The following is a 21,666-nucleotide window of genomic DNA, read 5'->3' as shown; positions in this document are numbered from 1 at the left end:
GCTAGGCCTGTGAGCCATGGCCACTGAGCCTGTGCGTCCGGGGCCTGTGCTCCGCAACGGGAGAGGCCACAGCGGTGAGAGGCCCACGTACCGCAAAAAAAAAAAAAAAAAAAAAAAAAAATTCACCTGGGGGCTCATTGGAGAAATGGTTAAGTCCAGGGAGGGGGCAGAGGGAATACAAGATGAGCCAGTTGCTACAGAAACTAAGGTAGTGCTTCAAAGCATCATGGAAACATGTCAAAAAGACAAACAGATTGAAGGGGCTGTCACTGGCCAAATTTGAGAACATTTAAGCATCAAAATTAAAAAGGACAGAAATAGATTATAACCCACTGAATAACCTAAGAATCCATGAGTTCAGACTTAAATAAGCAAAAAAAGTAAATGGAGAGAAGGAAAGCTCTTCCTTACAGCAAAATGCCAACTAATAAATCTAGAAGGAATGATGGAGTTAGAGCATCATCAATCAGTGCAAAGTAGTCAGAAAAAATTTTATAAACAGGATATTGACACAGTCTCAAAAGATTTCCCCACAAAACACTTGTAATTTACAAAGAGAAAAGCTATAACTTTACAGTGGAGTAAGCACCTGAACCAAGTGATCAAAGTTAACATCACAAATGGACACTGGGTACCCCTGATATGGTACACTGACAAGGACAGGACCTCACCTCAATGGTATCTCCACCAAAAATACATAACCCAAGTCTAAACATGAGGACATCCTAGTCAAACCCAGAATGAAGAGTCTTCCCCCCACCCCCCAAAAAAAGAAAGACAAAGCAAAAAAAATGGAGTATTGATCTGCCCTCTTTAAAAGATGTCAAGTTAAGACAAAGGCTCAGAAACTTTTCCAGATTAAAGGAAACAAAGCAGATATTACAACTCAGTACAATGCACAATCCTGGATTACATCTCCTGGTCTGGGGAATAAATCAGCTTACAACTAATTATTGGGACATCATTGGGACAATTGAGAAAATCTGAATTTAAATTTGGACTGTGGTTTATATCATTAAAATACCTGATTTTGATAAAACCATGGTTATTAAAAAGAATGTTATTCTTAGGAAAATAACAAAATATTTCAGGGTAAAGGGGTACAACGTCTTCAACTTACTCTCAAATGGGTCAGGAAAGAAAGAGAGTGTGCAATATAGACAGATTCATAGAAAGAGAGGTAGTAAATGGGGCAAGATATAAATATGAATCTCAGTAAAGGGGATTTCTTGTACAATTCTTGAAACTTTTATAGATATTTGAAATTATGTCAAAATAAAAAGTTGCCAAAATGCTAAAAGGAAAAGTTTTCGGGGACTGACTTGACCATCTACAATTCCCTAAACCCCGACTTGAGTGACTGATCAGGACCAAGTAGGAAGTACAGGATTTAAAATGTATCACCTGCCAAACAAAATGGTATTTGACAGATGAGGTAAAGCTGATGCTAACAGAAATACTGGTGATACAGGAAATATTTAAGGTGAGAACTTCTCTGAAGGTAAAATTTCTGTACTAACTTTTTAGACCCAAGTTTCCTTGACAAGAGAGGGAATAATCGTTCCTGAAACATCATTCTGGAATGGGTAGGAACAAACCCAATATGTTTCCTTTTGGCCTTCTAGTTTAAAGTTAACACTTTAATAATTTCTTTGAGTCTCCAGTTGGTTGCTCTCAGGCTACAGATGGACCACCACCGATATGTAATTAAAGGAGAATAACAAATAGTTAGAATATGGATCACACAGGTGCTGACTTACAAATGCAAACGCTGTAGCAGAAGATTAAGCTCCCAGGAGGCTGGAGGTGTGCGTCTCTGCTTATTGCCATCAAAATTCATTAATGGTCAAAGTAACACTGAGATCAATATTCCTGCAGTCATGGGAATGAGAAAAAATGATTAGCACCAAAATAAGATATAAAGACAGTCTCAAAATCTTTCTCCTTACATAATTAAGAAACCAGTCATTGTCATGAATTTTAAAACTGAGATTTTCTTAGCTGTTCCATGTTCAAGAGGTTGCACAGCTTAAAGGACCTTGAAAAGAACTGCTGTTCCCCTAGATAATATCATACACCAAAAGAGAGAGACAGTGAGGTCGTTTTGGTTTTTTTTCTTCATTTTAGTGGTACAGAAATGGAAGGAAGGATGCTGGGATATGGTAAACACCACAGAAGGCAATGCAGCATGTGATGGTTTCACAAGAAGTTCAATCCTGAAATATGCTTGAAGAAGACATACAAGTGAGCCTTTAGTAAGATCTGGGTCTAAACCACTGGTTCCAATGCAGATTCCTGGGCCCCTGTAGAGGGGGTCATATTCACTGGGACTGTGTTTGGAACCAGGGATTCTGCATTTTTAACAAGTATTGCAGGGACCAGTCACTGAGAAACATTAAGAGCAGCAACCGTTACTGTTTTTATGAAACTAATTACTATAATATAATACTTACTGTGTTAGAGTAGTAAATACACCTTACAGTAAGTTAAACAGTGTACAAGAAATGATACAGAGAAGCTTATGATGATCCCTACCCAACCCTAATTCCACCTCTTGTGAACACTGTTTTAAAGATTTTTGCTTTTAGCTCTTCTGGTTGCAAACACCCCCCTGATTTGCCCTAATTTTAAAAAGTAAATACCGCTCTTTTACAATATACTCATGTTGTAGAGAAATTAGAATAATGAATATTTGAAATAGTGTAATTGCCCTATTAGGTAAGTACCAATTTCTGTGAAATTTGAAATAGTTTAACTCTTGCCAAGAGTAATAAAGAATTGCATAATTTAGGGCTTCCCTGGTGGCACAGTGGTTGAGAGTCCACCTGCCGATGCAGGGGACAAGGGTTCATGCCCCAGTCCAGGAAGATCCCACATGCCGCGGAGCAGCTGGGCCCGTGAGCCATGTCCACTGAGCCTGCTCGTCCGGAGCCTGTGCTCCGCAATGGGAGAGGCCACAACAGTGAGAGGCCCGTGTACCACAAAAAAAAAAAAAAAAAAAAAAAAAAGAATTGCATAATTTAAAGCTAGTAGGCAGTGTGTATGGCAACTGAGTTTACGTGTGTGGCTATGTGGCATGCCACTCTAGCCAGTAATCAGAAATACTGTGGAGCTTGTAATTACACACTCTTTGATAATGGAAATTTGGATATGCCGAGTTTGGTGACTGGCTCCTGTCCTCCTGGAGCCAGTTCACATTGGTCATTTCATGAACTCTGCACTAAGTGGGTCCCACACATTACACGACTGAATTTTTTGGACCTCAATTATGAAGTTACAGCAGAGTTCTACTTGCATCTGCCATCATTTAACAGGAGCTTGTTAACATGCTGTTATTTAAATGCACAGGAACATCTAGAAGTGATTCAAGTGACTTTTGTATTATTTTAATTTTTAGAGTTATAATATTAAAATAGTTTTTCTCCTATAACAAGGTCATCTAAGCTTTCATCCAGTGGAGGCAAAACCCTAATTCTGAGAATATACTCTTGGGGAACAGAAATTAGATATAATAAAATACCATAAAGAGGCCACATGGCCATATACCATGCTATTAATTTTGGAGAGAGTACTCTGTGAAATGTTAGAGATAATTCTGAGAAAAACTTAAAAAGCATTAAAGCAGATAGGGCTTTAAGTTTGCAAGTATAATCTTATAACAGGACATGGCTAATGGAATGGGAAAAAATGTCATGGCTGCAAGATCATCAACACCATAATGTGTCCTTAAGCTATAGAGATTGTTGATACCTGTGCTCTGAGATTGTGCCCACGACCTTCAACGTATGCCTATGAAAAATCACTCATGAATTATACATTCTTTGAATATGTGATTCCTCTTTTCAATTTCTTGGTTATGGATGGCCTCCAGTTACAAAAGATAAGCATTTAGCTCATTTATGTTATCTTCTTCTTCCTCCCAACTCTTCCCAGTTTGGGGTAGTTATATCATTATTTTTAAGTTTTGTTGTGGTTACCCTTGTAACTTTAAATATTATGTCATGCCTCAATTTCTCATTCTGAAAACCTGAGTATCTTGACTTCTCATTATAGAAGTTGAGGGTGTCAGTGACACTATTCTTCTCTTCGTATTTCCTTCATTTTGCACTTCCCACCTTCGGTCAGCTATACTTTCATATTATGAAGATTAATGTTTGCCTCTTTTTTCTGCAACATAGCCAAGATCTTCCTTACTCTGTCCATTGACTGCAAGAGTTTAAAGCCAAAGTACTTACATTATTAAGACTACATCAACATCGTGCACTGCCAAGCTAAGGAGAATGTTAGGATTGCCACTTCCTTTTCTAGGAGGGCACTGTCATAACTCCTCACCTACTCAAAGGATAATGTTTTAACACCATGTACTAGTTTTTCTCTAACAGTCTATATATTATTGAAAATCCTACATATTCTTCTTCTTCAAAATTGGACCATAACATTCTCAGTTAGCTTTTTGTTTTTTTCTGGAGTTCTTAATTGCCTGTCATTTTTATTGTCTAAATATATACTTTATCATAACACTCAAGTCTTTTCTGTTTTTTGTTTCTTTTTATTTTGTGTTCCCTCAATCACACCATGAGCTGCAAGGAGTTCTCTCCTGCCCAAGAGTCCTTACCTTTGGAACTCTTCATTCTCCTGCTCTAAACTGGAAGACTTTGTATTATACTCTACTTCTGTTTCCAATATTAGGACCCTCGCCTTCTTCTTTCTTGGATAATATCCTCATTCTGCTGGAATACATATTCAAGTAACTTCTTAAGAAAGGAGTCTGGGAAGTAAACTTTCCAAGTGCTGGTTTATGTGAAATGCCTATATTCTACTCTTTGAATGATAGGCTGGCTGAATATAGAAATTATTTTTAAATTCAATTTCCCCCAGAATTGAAAGGACCACTCTATTATCTTCTAGCAGCCAGAGAGGTTAATGAGAATTTGGCTGCTCAATTTTCATTCCTCTGTAGGTGGCCTAATTTTTCCCTCTGGAAACTTTTACAAATTTTATTTATTCTTAGAGTTTTAAATTTTTACAGTGTTGTATCCAAGTGGCTTATTTTCCCCATCTACTGTACTTGGCCCTCAGTGGGTTTGTTTTTTTTTTGTTTTTTTTTTTTTTTTTTTTGTGGTACATGGGCCTCTCACTGCTGTGGCCTCTCCCGTTGCGGAGCACCGGTTCCGGACGCGCAGGCTCAGTGGCCATGGCTCACGGGCCCAGCCGCTCTGCGGCATGTGGGATCTTCCCGGACCGGGGCACGATCCCGCGTCCCCTGCATCGGCAGGCAGACTCTCAACCACTGCACCACCAGGGAAGCCCTCAGTGGGCTCTTTTAATGTAAACATGTATGTCCTTTCCTGGGAAATTTTCTTATATAATTTCTCTAGAAATTTCCCTTTTGCCATTTTCTCTGTTCTCCTTTCCTGGATCCCATATTATTTAGCTGCTGGATTTCTTAGATTGGTTTTTATATCTCCTCTTTTCTCTCATACTTCCCCTCTGTAGTAGAGAATGTTATTTTTATCTCAACATCTTCTTTACCTCTGTCATCTTCTTTGTCCACATCAACTGATTAAAATAACAATAACTATTACTAATAAGTATGTCAACCTAGAGCAGAATCTTTGTTTTTATCACGCTGAGTGCCTCATCCAGAGTCGTGCCCACCCAATTGTTGATCTAGGTAGCATCCTCTTGGAGAGTTGATGCTGAAAATGTCAGGGGATGGATAAAAAAAGAAAAGAAAACAAACAAAAAAACCTTACTGAAGTTCAACTGTAGGTACTGCTTTCCCCTCTTGCATCAGGCTCATCATCCTCTCTTGGTAAAATTAAATTGGTCTGGCATAATTTGTACTTCACAAAATCATGTTGATTACTACCCAGTACCTTATGCTCTTTTAGATGGTTGCAAATTGATTGTTTGATGATTTGTTCTTGTATCTTCCCAGGTATCCAAGATAAGCTGAAGAGTCTATAATTACTACAGTTGTGCTTTTCTCTGTTGAAAAAAAAAAAAAAACAACGATACTCCATCTGCAGATTCTACTTGTCAGGACCTTCTCCTGTCCAACCTTCCTTTTCTAAAATAAAGGCTGGTGGTCCTGCAACTACAGTTGCCAATTCCTTAAGCACCGTTGGATGTGAGTAATCAGGCCCTGCTGATTTGAATGTACTGAGCTTTCTGAAGTGCTCTTCAATCACTTCTTTCCCTTTGTTTGCCTTTGTATCTCCAATAAGATAGCACTTAATCTGGTTTAGTTTCCTTATCATTGCTGATTAAAAGGAAAAAAAAAGCTAAAAACACAGTGAAAGCCTTTGCTATTATTTTTTAATAGATTTTGTTTAGCAGTACTTGTTAATAGTTCTGTTAATAGTTTAGTCGTTGTATTTGCATCCTATAAATTCTTTCCGGTGTTCTTCCTTCCTTCCACCCCTCCCTCCCTGCTTCCTTCTTTCCCTCCCTTCCTTGCTGTTTCCTTCCTTCCTATCTCCCTCTCCTGCCCCCAACTCTCTCTTTTTCTTAAAATTTTTATAGAGGGTGAGGTGAGAAGGGAGGAAAAACGAAAGAGGCGAAGAGCTCCATATAACTTCATGACAGAGATATTTATTAATCATCAAATATCCATGTGCTCCCCCAAATTTTCCAGCCTCCTTATAGTTGGGGCAAGAGGCATATGACTAGTTCTGGCTAATAGGTACTTAAGAGCCATGAGTTCCCCTTGTCCTCTTTCCTCCTACCCAGGTGAGCTGGGAGCCACATGTTCCAGATGGTGCACCAACAAAATGCAAGTGGCCTGAGTCATCACTTTGGTAACCGAGACCCCTGAGTCATCATTGGAAGGCAACAGTCCTAGAGAGCCATAAGTCGCCCAGAGGCCCATGTGTTAAGCTGCTAAGATTTAGGGGTTTATTTTTGCAGCACCATCTATCTTATCTTCACTAATACAGTACCAATTTCTGGACCAGTCAGATTAGGTTTTGCCAAGGGAACAAATTAACCCTGAAATCTAAGTGGCTTAACATAACAAAGGCTTAATTCTTACTTGTGGTATGTGGTAGCTAGGCTCCAAAGAGGGCTCCCAGTGACTCTTACCTCCTGGTAGTCACACCCTTGTCTAGTCACCTCCCAGTCTGTCTCTGTGCTGATCCCATGACTCACTTTAACCAAGAAAATGGAGCAGAAGCCTTAGGAAATCTTGACAGCCTCTGCATTTGAAGTCACTCATGATATAGGAAGTCTGACTGCCACTGCCACTGCCAAAGAGAGGCCACGCGCAGACGGCTGGAGAATGAGACTCCACGTGGAGGAGCACTTAGGTGCCAGACCTCAGCAAAGAGGCCATCCTCAGTTCAATCCCAGTCAAACTTTCCAAGGTCTCCAGCCCCAGCCACCATTTTGACTACAACCACATGAGACCCTAAGTGAGAAGAGCAGAAGAAATGCCCAGTGGAGCCTAACCAACACACAGAAATGGGAGATAAAACAATAAATTGTTGTCTTAAGCCATTCTGTATGGGATGGCTTGCTGGGCATCGCTCACTGAAGCATGGTACACATCCAGTGTTGGTGTAAAGGGGTTGAGCTCCACACAGACATTCATGGAACCATGTTGATACAGGTTCTCCCATCTTGTATCTGCACCACTGGTAACATGTGACCTCCTTTATTGGAGTGGTGCGGTGGCAAGGAAAGAGAGGGCTGCTGGTTGCATACCAACTTTTAAATGCTTCCATCTCTGTCCCCAGGCCACTGGTCAGTGAGAAATGTGGGGGAGTAAATGGAGAGTCGATGGGCATTAAATGTCTCTGCTGCAGATCTTGCCACCTGAAATTTGTCTTTTATTCCCCCTAGGTTTTTTTTAATTTATTTATTTATTTTATTTTTGACTGCATTGGGTCTTCGTTGCTACGCATAGGCTTTCTCTAGTTGTGGTGAGTGGGGGCTACTCTTCGTTGTGGTGCGTGGGCTTCTCATAACAGTGGCTTCTCTTATTGCGGAGCATGGGCTCTAGGCACACGGGCTTCAGCAGTTGGGGCCCGTGGGCTCTAGAGCACAGGCTCAGTAGTTGTGGCGCACAGGCTTAGCTGCTCCGCAGCATGTGGGATCTTCTTGGACCTGGGCTCGAACACATGTCCCCTGCATTGGCAGGAGGATACTTAACCACTGCGCCACCAGGGAAGCCCCTCCCCCTAGTATTTTTTAAAATTAATTTTCATTGGAGTATAGTTGATTTACAATGTTGTTAGTTTCTGCTGTACAGCAAAGTGAATCAGTTATACACAGATATATATCCACTTTTTAGATTCTTTTCCCATATAGGTCATTACAGAGTATTGAGTAGAGTTCCCTGTGCTATACAGTAAGTTCTTATTATCCCCGTAGTATTATAACAAGGTTTATCCAGGAGTCATCCAACTGGCTTTCCCATAATTGTAATCAGTGGTGTGCAGGACTGGCTCATACAGCTCAGAAGAGCCAACTGAACATGTCTCCTCCCAATTCTGCATTCGGTGATGCCATGTTAGGAGCATGAAATCAGCTATGGTGGAAATATTTACATCACAGAAATCGGCAAATGCTGTAAGTCAAGACCCTCCTACTCCCAGCCTCGGATAAGCTGGTTGCTAAATATTTACCAGACCACTAGTTGTACAAAATCCAAAATATACCTATTATTCAGGCTGGCCCTATATTCATGCATATTCACTTATTATAGGTAGAATTTTGAAAACTTGCCATCAATGGTCTTATCTTTTTATTCCACATATCAAACAACAGGCTGAACCCATAAATTGAAGAATTTTGTACAAACCTGAGTAAACTTTATTGATAATAAAAAGATGACAATTTGAAGTTTTCTATATGTAGTCAGAATGTGCATATTTTTATAGTTAACTTCATTCTAGGACAGTACTGGAAATGCTGTTATAAAGTAAGTATAGAACATACCTATTTTCAGTTAGCATCAACAAGGATTTTATCATTCCAGTAATTATTGCATCTAATAACACTATCTTAGGTACTGATTTATTCTGGAAGCTTCAGTATCTTTTAGAGTTTATAAAAGACTAAAATCTTTTCTTTTAAGCCTTGCTGAAAGAGTTAATTCAGCTCCCCGTTCCAGGTCACCAACTCTTCCTTTCCTAGCCTTCACCCTCTACACACACAAAGAAAGGCCATCGATAAGGTTCAAGCTTCTATTATGGGATATGAAGCAGTAACATTTGAAATAGCACCTTGGAGGCCCGAAGGAGTTAACACATCTTTCAGCAGTGCCTACTTTACAGCTCTCGAGTATTTTGCACCCTGAAAACCTGATTATTTATTAAAAGTATGAGTAGAGTACAGTTGGAGAAAAAAGCTCATTCACCAAGCAAGAAAGGATATGCTTGCAAATGACATTTGAAAATAAGATGACGAGAAACTTTTTGCTACAAACAACAAGGGATTTGAACTTAATCCACATCTAATTCTATGGCAAAATTAAGGACAAGATGGTTCCAGAATCAGGGAGACAAGTCAACTTTAAAATACTGTTTCCTGGGCAGAACCCAGTGAGACCATCTATGGATAAATTCAATGTTCACTAATTCAGAAGAAAAAGAAAGAATTCTCACTGTATGCAGAAACCAGGATATTTTCCATCATAACACTGATAATCTTATGGGAACTCTGATACCTTTTTGAGCTTTTGGGATTATTCCGTATGTTAATCAAGGTTCTTTTGTTTACAAGTATGACTGATTCTATTTTCTAAAGATGTCCACATTAATATACATCACATGTTCTTCTCACAATGTGATGGTAACATTCCTGCATTGAGAGGCAGTGGCCCTTTGAGCCTGGGTGGATCTTTGTAACTTCCTCCACAAATAGGATGAAGTGGAAATAACACCTCATGACTTTGGAAGCTAGGTCATAAAAGGTGATATGGCTTCCACCTGGCCCTCTCTCCCTGAGAACTGTACCTTTGGAGCCCTGAGCCTCCAGGGGAAAATCCATCTACCTTGAAGCCACCATGATAAAGAAACCATAGATGGACAGAGAGATTTCCACATAGCTCCAGCTCTTCCAATCCCCAGCTGCTTGAGTCTTCCCAGGCCAGGCATACGTAAGAGTTTAGACAATTTCAGCTCCTGGCCTTCAAACTACCCCAGCTGAAACCAAGTTGTAGTGGAAACAAGCTGTCCATGCTAAGCCTTGCTCAGAGTGCAGATTTTTAAGCAAAATAAGTGTTCTTATTTTAAGCCACTCAATTTTGGGGTGGTTTTTGTTACACAGCCATTGTAGCTGGAACAGCACGTAACAGAAGCCCCTCAAGTTAGCATTATCAAAAGAGTAGAGGTTATAGGATAAAGGTTCAAGAGTAGCCAACGGCACCCCAGAAGAAGAGGCACAGCTGGGTCTCAGGGCGGTTTGAATAGGAACTAAATTAGAAAACCAGCAGAGGCCAATCAGCTACTTTGCTCCAGTGCTGTCTCTTTTTCTCCTTCTGTCCTCTTCTCCAGTATCTTACTTCAGGGCCCTCATCTGTCTCCCTGCACATCTGCTTCCTTCTCCCTGCAGTCAGGTGTTCTGTGCTTCTGCTGCCTATGGTGCACTAACACAGCTCTTGAGTTGTATGTCCTTGGTTTAAGAGACCAGCCCACGCTAACCAGCATCCTTTCATTGCAGTGTTAAATTCCTGGGAGAGAGGATCCAATTGGCTGGCCTTGAGTCCGGTGTCTGCTTCCAGTCCCCTCAGTCAACACGGGGAAGGACCACATGTCACCAACATGGCTGCTACTCCCAATCCCCAACCTCCTGGGAGAATTCTTAGAAGGGGGGCTCAGAGGCTTCTACACATAACAATAGACCTTATATAATTCTTGAGTATTAGAAGGCATTTTGGATGTTTTTAGCTGTACATAAAACTCTACCATGGACTCCCCTTTAATTTGCTTGTCGTTTGTTTACAAACCTGCTTAGGTAGGTGGATACAACCTCCTCCCCACTCCCATCCCATCCTCAAGATCTGAAAGGGTGCTTCTGGATCTCTACAACAAAGGAAGTGGATCAGGTTGATGTGACCTCAAGGAGGCTGAACTCAATAATGAACCTTTTTTATTTCATTTTTATTTTTTGAGGCCCAATTTGTAATGTGAACTTGACTCCTTACTTTACTACCTTTTAGCTGTTAGGGCCTCTGAGCAACTGGGCCAATTAGAGATCACAGAGGCAGTCAGGGAAACTGAGGACTCTTGATGAACTTTGATAATTTCCCCCCTATTAAACATCTCCCTTTGCCAACTAACCTATGGGGTTATAAATAAGGATAGAGGTTGCCCCTGAGGGAAGGAGAGATTGCTTGGAACAGGGCCTGGCCCACAGGAAACAATGTTAACTATTATTATCATTACTACTATTATTATCAGTGCTCTTAGACTATTTCAAAATCAAAGGAAAAAGCATCTCTACTTCTGCCTTTTACTATTCCATTCACTCCAACAGAACCCACTGCAATTAAGCATACATTGGTTGAATGCCTCTATGTGTCAGATCCAGGCAGAGCAAACACTGAAGGTATATTTCTGGCTGTTCCAGGTCCCCCACTGCAGAGACCTACACCCGTGGGAGGATTTCTAGGCTGGCCACATCCCTGAAAGGTTCTGTGATTCATTTCTTCCCTGGGTCACTGCTGGAGCTGTTCAAAGTTTTATACATTTCTGTCCTGAGCCATTGCGAACCGAGGGAAATCCTCTGGCTGGGTTTCCTTATGTGGAACCTGGCCAGGGGGAGGTGAAGCAGGACGGATTTGCTCTGTGTTTGTGTTTTGCTGCAGTGGTTGTGTTATGTTTTGTTTCACCCCGGCACCAGTCGACTTTACCTAAACAGAAACACCCTGTGTAGTCTTTTGTAACACCAGTATTATTTTAAGGAAACACAAGGAGGCGGGACAAAAGAAAATGGCCATTAATCAGAACTCCGGTCCCATGCAGTGCTCTCTCCAACAAGATGCCTTTAGAACCATCCAGGTTGAACACTTGTCTAGAGGTCATTTGTAACCAAGGCGCTCAGCAGTGGACAGGACCAAAAATGATTAGTTACCTCCTTCGGGACTCATGGTCACTGTCATCTCCAGTAACTCCTGTTCTGCAGCTCACTTCTGGCACTGCATCAACAGATGAGCCAGGAACACCCTGAAATGAAATTGGTGAAAAACGTAAGGGAAACATTGCTTCTAATTAGGCAAGTCTAATGCTCTAATGATTGTGAAAACCAAGAATGAAAACAAAACAAAACAACCAAGACCCTGAAGCAGTGTTTTTGCATTTATTTCTTCCCTCCCTTCCTGAATAAGCAGCTTCCTGAGACCACCTTGATATGTGCTCCTCTTCCCCTTCAGATACAGAACTGGGTGCTTTTTGCAGCTTGCTTTCTCTCCTGTCCTTACCCAGGCGGGTGCACAGCTAGGGAAGGGGGCAATGAGAGCTGGGGGAAGGAGGGCTGCAGCTCGGCAGTGAGCAGTGGATTCACCATCCCCCTTCCCGCTCCACTGCAGCTGTGGCATGTCGGGGGTGAAGAATCTTACCCACTTGGTTACTTCCAGGCAGGGTCATCAAGTGCTTTAAGGAAATGGACTCCCAGCCAAAATGCGTGGGTTTGAATCTTGGCTCAGCTACTTACCTTGTAGTTTGACCCCTCTGTTGCCTCAGCTTTCCCAACTATAAAATGGGGATAATAATACTAATTACTTCTTAGACTTGTGGTGAGACTAAATGAGTTAGTACCTGTAAAACACTCAAAACACAGTCTAGCACGTATTAACCACCAAGTAAATGTTAGCTATTACTATTATCACCTTGGAATATCTCCAAATCATAATTATGACACAAAATCATTATATTATATTGTCTCCAAGCTGCATACCGTGAAACCAGCAATATGCAAACATCAGCTAGGCCTTTTGCTATTTTATTTATTTTATTTTATTTTTTTTAATTAATTAATTAATTAATTAATTAATTAATTTATTTATTTATTTATGGCTGCGCTGGGTCTTCGTTGCTGAGCGCGGGCTTTCTCTAGTTGCGGCGAGCGGGGGCTACTCTTCATTGTGGTGCGTGGGCTCTCAACATGGAGGCTTCTCTTGTTGTGGAGCACAGGCTCTAGGTGCACAGGCTTCGGTAGTTGTGGCATGCGGTCTCAGTGGTTGTGTCTCACTGGCTCTGAAGCACAGGCTCAGTATTTGTGGTGCACGGGCTTAGTTGCTCTGCGGCATGTGGGATCTTCCAGGACCAGGGCTCGAACCCGTGTCCCCTGCATTGGCAGGCGGATTCTTAACCACTACGCCACCAGGGAAGTCCACCCTTTTGCTATTTTAGTTACTAAAAAATTTGTTATGTGATCCAAGGGGTAACACCTTGGGCTGACTGAAGTCAGTAAAGACTAATGTGAAGTTCCAGGATTCTATTTTGCCAGTAATCCTACTTCTAGGAATACTTTCTATGGGAATTTACAGATACACAAGGACAAAGTACAAAGAAGCTCACTGCAGCATTATTTATATGGTGGAAAACTGGACACAGGCTACATGTGGAACAATCTGAGAATGATTAGGTTAGGGACAGCAAATACTACAAGTACTACATAGCCATTAAGAGGGGTGCTTTTGATGAATTTTTAGGCTGAGAAAATGCTCATGAAATAAATGTTAAGCAGAAAAGCAGGCCTCAAAACCGTGTGCACCAATTTGTATGGAAACACAAAAAACCCCGAATAGCCAAAGTGATCTTGAGAAAGAAAAATGGACCTGGAGAAATCAGGCTCCCTGGCTTCAGACTATACTACAAAGCTACAGTAATCAAGACAGTATGGTACTGGAACAAAAGCAGAAATATAGATCAACGGAACAGGATAGAAAGCCCAGAGATAAACCCACACACATATGTCACCTTATCTTTGATAAAGGAGGCAAGAATATACAATGCAGAAAAGACAGCCTCTTCAATAAGTGGTGCTGGGAAAACTGGACAGCTACATGTAAAAGAATGAAATTAGAACACTCCCTAACACCATACACAAAAATAAACTCAAAATGGATTAAAGACCTAAATGTAAGGCCAGACACTATCAAACTCTTAGAGGAAAACATAGGCAGAAGACTATGACATAAATCACAGCAAGATCCTCTTTGACCCACCTCCTAGAGAAATGGAAATAAAAACAAAAATAAACAAATGGGACCTAATGAAATTTAAAAGCTTTTGCACAGCAAAGGAAACCATAAACAAGACAAAAAAGACAAACATCAGAATGGGAGAAAATATTTGCAAATTAAGCAACTGACAAAGGATTAATCTCCAAAATATACAAGCAGCTCATGCAGCTCAATATCAATAAAACAAACAACCCAATCCAAAAATGGGCAGAAGACCTAAACAGACATGTCTCCACTGAAGATATATAGTTTGCCAACAAACACATGAAAGGATGCTCAACATCACTAATCATTAGAGAAATGCAAATCAAAACTACAATGAGGTATCACCTCACTCCAGTCAAAATGGCCATCATCAAAAAATCTAGAAACAATAAATGCTGGAGAGGGTGTGGAGAAAAGGGAACCCTCTTGCACTGTTGGTGGGAATGTAAATTGATACAGCCACTATGGAGAACAGTATGGAGGTTCCTCAAAAAACTAAAAATAGAACTACCACACGACCCAGCAATCCCACTACTGGGCATATATCCAGAGAAAACCATAATTCAAAAAGAGTCTTGTACCACAATGTTCATTGCAGCTCTATTTACAATAGCCAGGACATGGAAGCAACCTAAGCGTCCATAAATAGATGAATGGATAAAGAAGATGTGGCACATATATGCAATGGAATATTACTCAGCCATAAAAAGAAATGAAATTGAGTTATTTGTAGTGAGGTGGGTGGACCTAGAGACTGTCATACAGAGTGAAGTAAGTCAGAAAGAGAAAACCAAATACCATATGCTAACACATATATATGGAATCTAAAAAAAAAAAAAAAGGTTCTGAAGAACCTAGGGGCAGGACAGGAATAAAGACGCAGACCTACTAGAGAATGGACTTGAGGACATGGGGAGGGGGAAGGGTAAGCTGGGACAAAGTGAGAGAGTGGCATGAACATATATACAATACCAAATGTAAAATAGATAGCTAGTGGGAAGCAGCCGCATAGTACAGGGAGATCAGCTCCGTGCTTTGTGACCACGTAGAGGGGTGGGAGGGAGATGCAAGAGAGAGGAGATATGGGGATGTATGTATATGTATAGCTGATTCACTTTGTTAGCAGAAAGTAACATACCATTGTAAAGCAATTATACTCCAATGAAAATGTTAAAAAATAAATAAAATAAAATTAAATTAAATTAAATTAAATTAAAAACCAAAAAACTGTGTGCACAATAGGATCTCATTTGGTAACTATGTACGCCCATTTGCAGAGAAAAAAGTCTAGGGAAATGCATCAAGATGTTAACAGGGCTTCCCTGGTGGCGCAGTGGTTAGGAATCCGTGTGCCAATGCAGGAGATACAGGTTCGAGCCCTGGTCCGGGAGGATCCCACATGCTGCGGAGCAACTAAACCCATGTGCCACAACTACTGAGCCTGTTCTCTAGAGCCCGAGTGCCACAACTACTGAAGCCTGCGTGCCTAGAGCCCGTGCCCTGCAACAAGAGAAGCCACTGCAGTGAGAAGCCCATGCACCACAACGAAGAGTAGCCCTCGCTCACCACAACTAAAGAAAGCCCGTGTGCAGCAATGAAGATCCAATGCAGCCAAAAATAAATTTAAAAAAAATATGTTAACAGTGGAGTTTCCGACAGGGGAAGAACTCAGTACATGGTTTTTATTTACGTTTCTTTATATTTTTTGGTGTCTCCACGTTTTACACACAAACACAAATTATTTTTACATTTGGGGAAAACAGTAAGTCATAAAACCAAAACATTTAATAAAGCCTCTTTCAGAAGACACACAGTGGACTAACAGGAACTGAACACTTGTTTCCTAAACTCCTAGGTCTTTTTTTTTTTTCTTAAGCCCCAAACAACACCATATAAAGAGACAGGTGTTGCTAACCCTTCAACTTTGTTTTGGAAAGAAAACTATGAGAAATCTCAGTTTAAAAAGAAAAAGAGAGAGAGAAAGAGAGAGAGGGAGGGAGGTGGGTGGGGGCAGTTAGAGAGGAGAGCAAGGGCCTCTTAGGGTAGAGGATACAACTTGGCATTGACTAATCAGGACCATTTGTTTTCACAACATTGGGTAGAAGCATCCTTGGCCCAAAGCAAAATAGAAGAGAGCCATCTATCAGCTCTTTTGGAAGGAGTAAAAAAATAATAATAATAAAATAATAATAATAATTCTGAGGTTAAAAGAAAAAGAATACTAATGCAAACAGGACATCAAACAAGTCCAAGTAGACAAGTAACAGAATTACCATGCCTCTGCATGCAGAACCTTGCCAATAAACCACCCATTCTGAGTCCTACACCTAAGGAAAGATTACTAAGAAGAGCCCACTCTGAAAGGGCTTGGAAAACATCAGGGAATGCCAGTTTAAACTGCAGCCCGCGTAACACCATTCAGCCCAGGGCTCAGGTACTGCCCTCTGCCTGGGGACCTTGCCCCTTCAGCTGTATGCTCAGGAGAGGGGGCCATGCAGGAGCTGTGCCTTGGCCTGAGAGGCAAAATTAATAAAATTAGGATTATTTATGATGCAGGAGTGAGTTAATAATATTTTTCAAGAACCTGAAGGATTTATGTAAAGGAACTGCTGTTTTAGTAACTAAACCCTTTTGGATGGACTCCAAGAAAAACCAGACTTGTCTGGCTTCCGCCCTGAGTCCCTCCACCTCTCCCAGTTTCTCCAGGCAAATAATCTCTTCTACTTCACTGGAGGGTGATGGTCAAGGAGATGACCTTCCTGGCTGCTTTATCAACCCTCGCCCCTATGTCAAAATATCTCTCAGCTTCTCTCTTTGTTCCTTCAAATCGCAAAGTAAGAATCAAGAGGGGAGGGGATGCCTTTTGCATGCCAGGAGCTGGCAGACACATTACCTCATTTAAGTCCCACAAACACTTCGTGAGGTAGTCATAATTATGCCTATTTTGCTTGTTAGGGGTTAGAGGAAATTTATCCTTTTAGCAGCTGGTACAGGGAAATGGGTGGAGAAAGGGGTGTGTGTACTGTGGCCTCTTCACTCAGAAAGAAGGGAGGTAGAAGCAAGAGGAGGGGAGGAGGTTTAGAAAAAGACTGTGTGGGGCACAATATGATCCCACGCTCAGAAGTATAGCTCTTCAAATCTCCAGTAAATTTACTCAATTCGTGAAATGCTTGTTGAAAGAGAATTTTCTGAATGGCCTTGTTGGCACAGGGTGAAACAGGAGTCCCATGGGTTTTACTTGAGATGGTGGCAGGTGGTTCCATAAGGAAATGTTTCCTAAATCAAAGAGTAGGAAGGTCCCACTTGACATCTGAGTTACATAAAGGAGGGGTAGCTGGGGGTGGGGTACTGAGGCTCAGAGAAGTTAATCAACTTTCCTAGGGTCATACAACAGTGATGCGTACACTAGCGGAGGCAGAATTGAACCCAGGTCTGTGTCTCTCCAATGTCTACTTTTTTACACTATTCCATGGGATGCACTGAGATGGCTTTTTCCTCCCCAAAGCCAACTCTTCCACTGGTGTACTCCATCCACACATAGTAATAGTAGTGAATATCTGTTGAGTGCCTACCACACCCCAGGCATTGTTGCATGCATTAGCTCATTCGGTGTTCACCATGTCACTGTATATTTGAGAGGATAATTATTCACATTATAAAATATGGGAACTGCTGCTCAGAGAAGGTAAGACACTGGCTCAAGCTCCCACTGCTCTAAGTGGCGAAACCAGCATTTGAACCAGACTGTTGTGTTCTCTCATCTCATCCCTTCCCACCTCCTTCAAGAAGGATTCCTCTCATTAACCCATCTAATTAACCCATTCTCTCCCTACCTCACCCTGGGCTGCACCCTGGGCTGGGATCTGGTGGGGTTTGTAGAGGCCATGCAACACTGAACTCAAAAGAGGCTCTCACGAGCTCAGGTCAAAGTCACTGTCCGCAGCTCAGGCTACTCGTATAACTCGGAGGTTGGCAAACCTTTTCTCTCAAGGGCCTATCAGTAAACATCCTCCGCTTTATGGTCTCTGACGCCAAGGACTCTGCTGTTGTGACGTGAAAGCAGGCACAGACGTAAATGAATGAGCACAGCTGTGTTCCAGTAAGACTTTATTACGGACACTGAAATTCGGGTTTCATATAGTTTTTATGTATCACAAAATATTCTTCTTCTTTTGATTTTTTTCCCCCAACCATTTAAAAATGCAAAAACCATTCTTAGCATGAAAGGGACAGAAAAATGGGAGACAGCCTGGATTTGGCCTGTAGGTTACAGTTAGCTGACCCCTGGTTTTACTAAACCCCCTCTTTTTAGGTTCTGCACCAGCTGGGCCTGTGTCCAGGCTGAACAGCCTCTGGGCTGCGCTTCGATCCCTTCTGCCTTAAAGCCACACAGGTTCAGTTCCCGAGCCTCTGTTCATTGCTCTCTTATTAGGAGCTCTCCTCCAATCCTACAGCTTCTCCTGCTGAACCAGAAGAGAAGAAATTGCCTGCTGTCCCTGAAAGAGGTGGCCATAAAATAAGACAAAACTGCCATCACTTAGATAACTGCCATCACTTAGATGACCCTCGTGAAGCCAAGCCCCGGGGATAGGTTAAAGGAGGGTCACCCTAAGGCTACGACAAGGTTTGAGAATAATATGCTTCAAATAGACTGAACATCCTAGAAGGAAATCTCTAGGAAGAGTGGAGAAGACATTCCTAAGAATCTGAGACCAAGAAAAGAATCCTAGGGTCAGAAATAGACATGCAAAGGCCAGAGGGCAAGAGAAAGTAGGACAGGTGAAGGACAGGAATGCGACTCAGCCCAGGGCCAGGGGACAGCTTAGGTCCAGACCCAGAGAGAAGACTAAAATGCACTAAGGAAAGACTGAGAAGAATAATAACTACCAACATTTATTAACCATCTGCTATGTTTCAGGCACTCTATTGCTGGGTTCTTTACATATATTATCTTATTTAACCCTTTCAACATTCTAGTAAAATAGACACTTAAAAAAAATCTCCTTGCATTTATTGTTCGTTTGTTTATTCATTTATTTATTTATTGTGCATCTTCCATGTAGCAGACACTGGGCTAGATGCTGAAGATATGTGAGTAAGCAAATATAGACTTTGTACGGGCTCTCATGGAGACTATAGTCAAGTACAGGAACTGGCAGCTTTTTTTCTGTAAAGGGCCAGAGTAATATTTAGGCTTTTCAAGCCATAAATTCTGCTCTAACTACTCAGCTCTGCCACTGTAGTACAAAAGTGGCCACAGATCATATCGAAATAAGTGGGCGTGGCTGCTTTTCCATAAAACTTCATTTACAAAAATAGGCTGCAGGCCAAAGATGGAGATAGTTTGCTGACCCCTGGTCTAGGAGAAGAGAAACATTAAGCAAACAGTTACACAACTAATAATATTAAGTGCTATCATATAAGTTCTTCAGAGTAAAAAAGCCTATGGAGGGATTTTACCTATTCAGAGAGATCAAAGATTTCCTAGAGGGGGTGGGCCTTACATCTAAATCTAGTAATTACTGAAGAGGGAGGCAAGACTATTGCAGACAGAGGACACAGTATGTGCAAAGGCCCTGTGGTAGAAGGGAGCATGACAAACACGAGCTTGAAGAAGATTTATGCAGATGGAGCAGAAAGAGAAAGATCAGGAATTTCCCAGGTGGTACAGTAGTTAAGAATCCGCCTGCCAATGCAGGGGACAAGGGTTCGATCCCTGGTCTGGGAAGATCCCACATGCCACGCAGCAGCTAAGCCCCTGCGCCACAACTACTGAGCCCGTGCGCGTACAGCACGTGCTCCACAACAAAAGAAGCCACTGCAATGAGAAGTCCGCACACCGCAACAAAGAGTAGCCCCTGCTCGCTGCAACTAGAGAAAGCCTGCGTGCACCACCAAAAACCCAATGCAGCCAAAAATAAATAAATAAAATAAATAAATAAATAAATAAATAAATAAATAAATAAATAAATAAATAAATAAATAAATAAAAGAGTAAGATCAGTGGCCATAAGATGAGGCTGAAAAGGCAGGCAGGGGCCAGAACACATAAGATCTTATGGATCTTGTTAGGGAATTAGGTCTCTATTTAAATACAGAAACTATGGCACAGGAAGTTAAGTAACATGCTCAAGGCTGTATAGCTAGTGAAAGCTGGAGCTAGAAGCGTCTGTTTATCTCTAGACCCAACTTCCGTATTCTCTCTATTCACTTTGGTTTCATACATGTTTGCCTAGTGTCTTTACAAATTTCCCTTTATGAAACTCCAAAAGCTCTCGACTAAACTAAAAGGAAAGGGGATTTTGTCCACACTTAGGCTAGAAACTTAGCAAGGCCTCGACATCAGCTGCAAGCCAGAGTAAACCCAGTAGAGATGTCCTAGTTACAGAGAAGGAAGTACAAGGATTGGGGATAGCTGTGTATTCTCTTTTCATCTCTGATGTTCATGGAGTCTTATTAGATTGTTCTTTATATTCTATGCCAAATAATGGCCTTTAGAATCCTGCCAGACTCCTTAAACCAGCTCTGACGCTCCTTCGTGATCTAGCCCCTGCCTACCTCTGCAGTTCTGTCATCACAACCTCGTTTGCCACTCTCCCCTCTGAGAAAATTGGATGATTTGCTCTTCCGTAAAAACTCCACCACTCCTCTTTAATTCCATACAGTTCCTTCTGCTGGAAGAGCACATGCCTAGCCCTGACCTTTGTCTGGATACTTTCCCTTCTTTAAAAGTCAACCCAGCAATTACTCCTCAGGCCTCCAGTTCTGCAGGTAGCCTTCCTGGCCTCTTCCCCACCTACCCAGAACACCACACTCCTCAGCTGTGCTCCCGCAGGTTCCTGTGTTAATGGCTAACATCCTAAATTACCGCTGTGGTCAGCCTTCCCCACTGGCCTCCGTCTGACAGCAAAGAACTTATCTGATAGGCATTTACCATTTTCTGTGTAGAGGTTAACTTGTTTAACTTGCTGTTACTCCACTTGTTTCTGCCTCTTAATTATCCTCATATTTCTCCTTTCGAGTTCCTAGGCTCAGCAGTTCTCAAACTGGGATCCCTGGTCTGACAAAATCAGCATCACCTGGGAACTTGCTAGAAATGCAAATTGTCCATCTTTGCTCCATCTCAGGAATCAGAAACTCTAGGGGGTGGGGTCCAGCAATGTGTGTTTTTAATAAGCCTCCAGGCAGTTCGGATGTGCACTAACATCTGAGAACCACTGCCTTGTAGGAAGTTACTGCTCATTAAACTGTTGTTGATTCCCTGAGGATGGTACCCTGTTATTTTCAATCTGGAAAAGAAAAAGGGTGACTGAGGAAATGACAAAGCTTTTATTAGGCTGGTTTTTTAGAGAAGGAATTTTCTGACATGGTATTTGTGACTGGTTGAGTGAAGGCTCTCCTTCATATGCCTTTAAAAACGACTGATTCTCCTCTGGTCTGGCTCAGTCTGGCTTGGGTGTGGTCTTGCTGAAGGGCGGGGGTTTGGA

At 41.6% G+C, this 21,666-nt stretch overlaps 1 protein-coding gene across 3 annotated transcripts in view; it reads right to left on the bottom strand.

The window, feature by feature from the left end:
* Window positions 1-21,666, bottom strand: part of LOC308611012 (UDP-N-acetylglucosamine--peptide N-acetylglucosaminyltransferase 110 kDa subunit-like) — a 98,371-nt gene that overhangs the window by 56,948 nt on the left and 19,757 nt on the right. For 2 of the 3 annotated variants that reach the window (XR_014014744.1, XM_081259962.1), the window contains exons 2-4: window positions 12,082-12,173; window positions 5,880-5,991; window positions 1,761-1,872 (exon numbers count right to left, since the gene is read on the bottom strand). The gene's annotated coding sequence lies outside the window, so the exon portion shown is untranslated. The remainder of the gene's footprint in view (window positions 1-1,760; window positions 1,873-5,879; window positions 5,992-12,081; window positions 12,174-21,666) is intronic. The other variant, XM_081259963.1, reaches the window with a different exon arrangement.

This window comes from Mesoplodon bidens (genome assembly GCF_964165515.1).
Source record: "Mesoplodon bidens genome assembly, contig: HAP1_SCAFFOLD_49, whole genome shotgun sequence".
NCBI classification, from domain to species: Eukaryota; Metazoa; Chordata; class Mammalia; order Artiodactyla; family Ziphiidae; genus Mesoplodon; species Mesoplodon bidens.
Note: the sequence above shows the minus strand (reverse complement) of the source record. Positions and strands in the feature narration are given on the sequence as shown.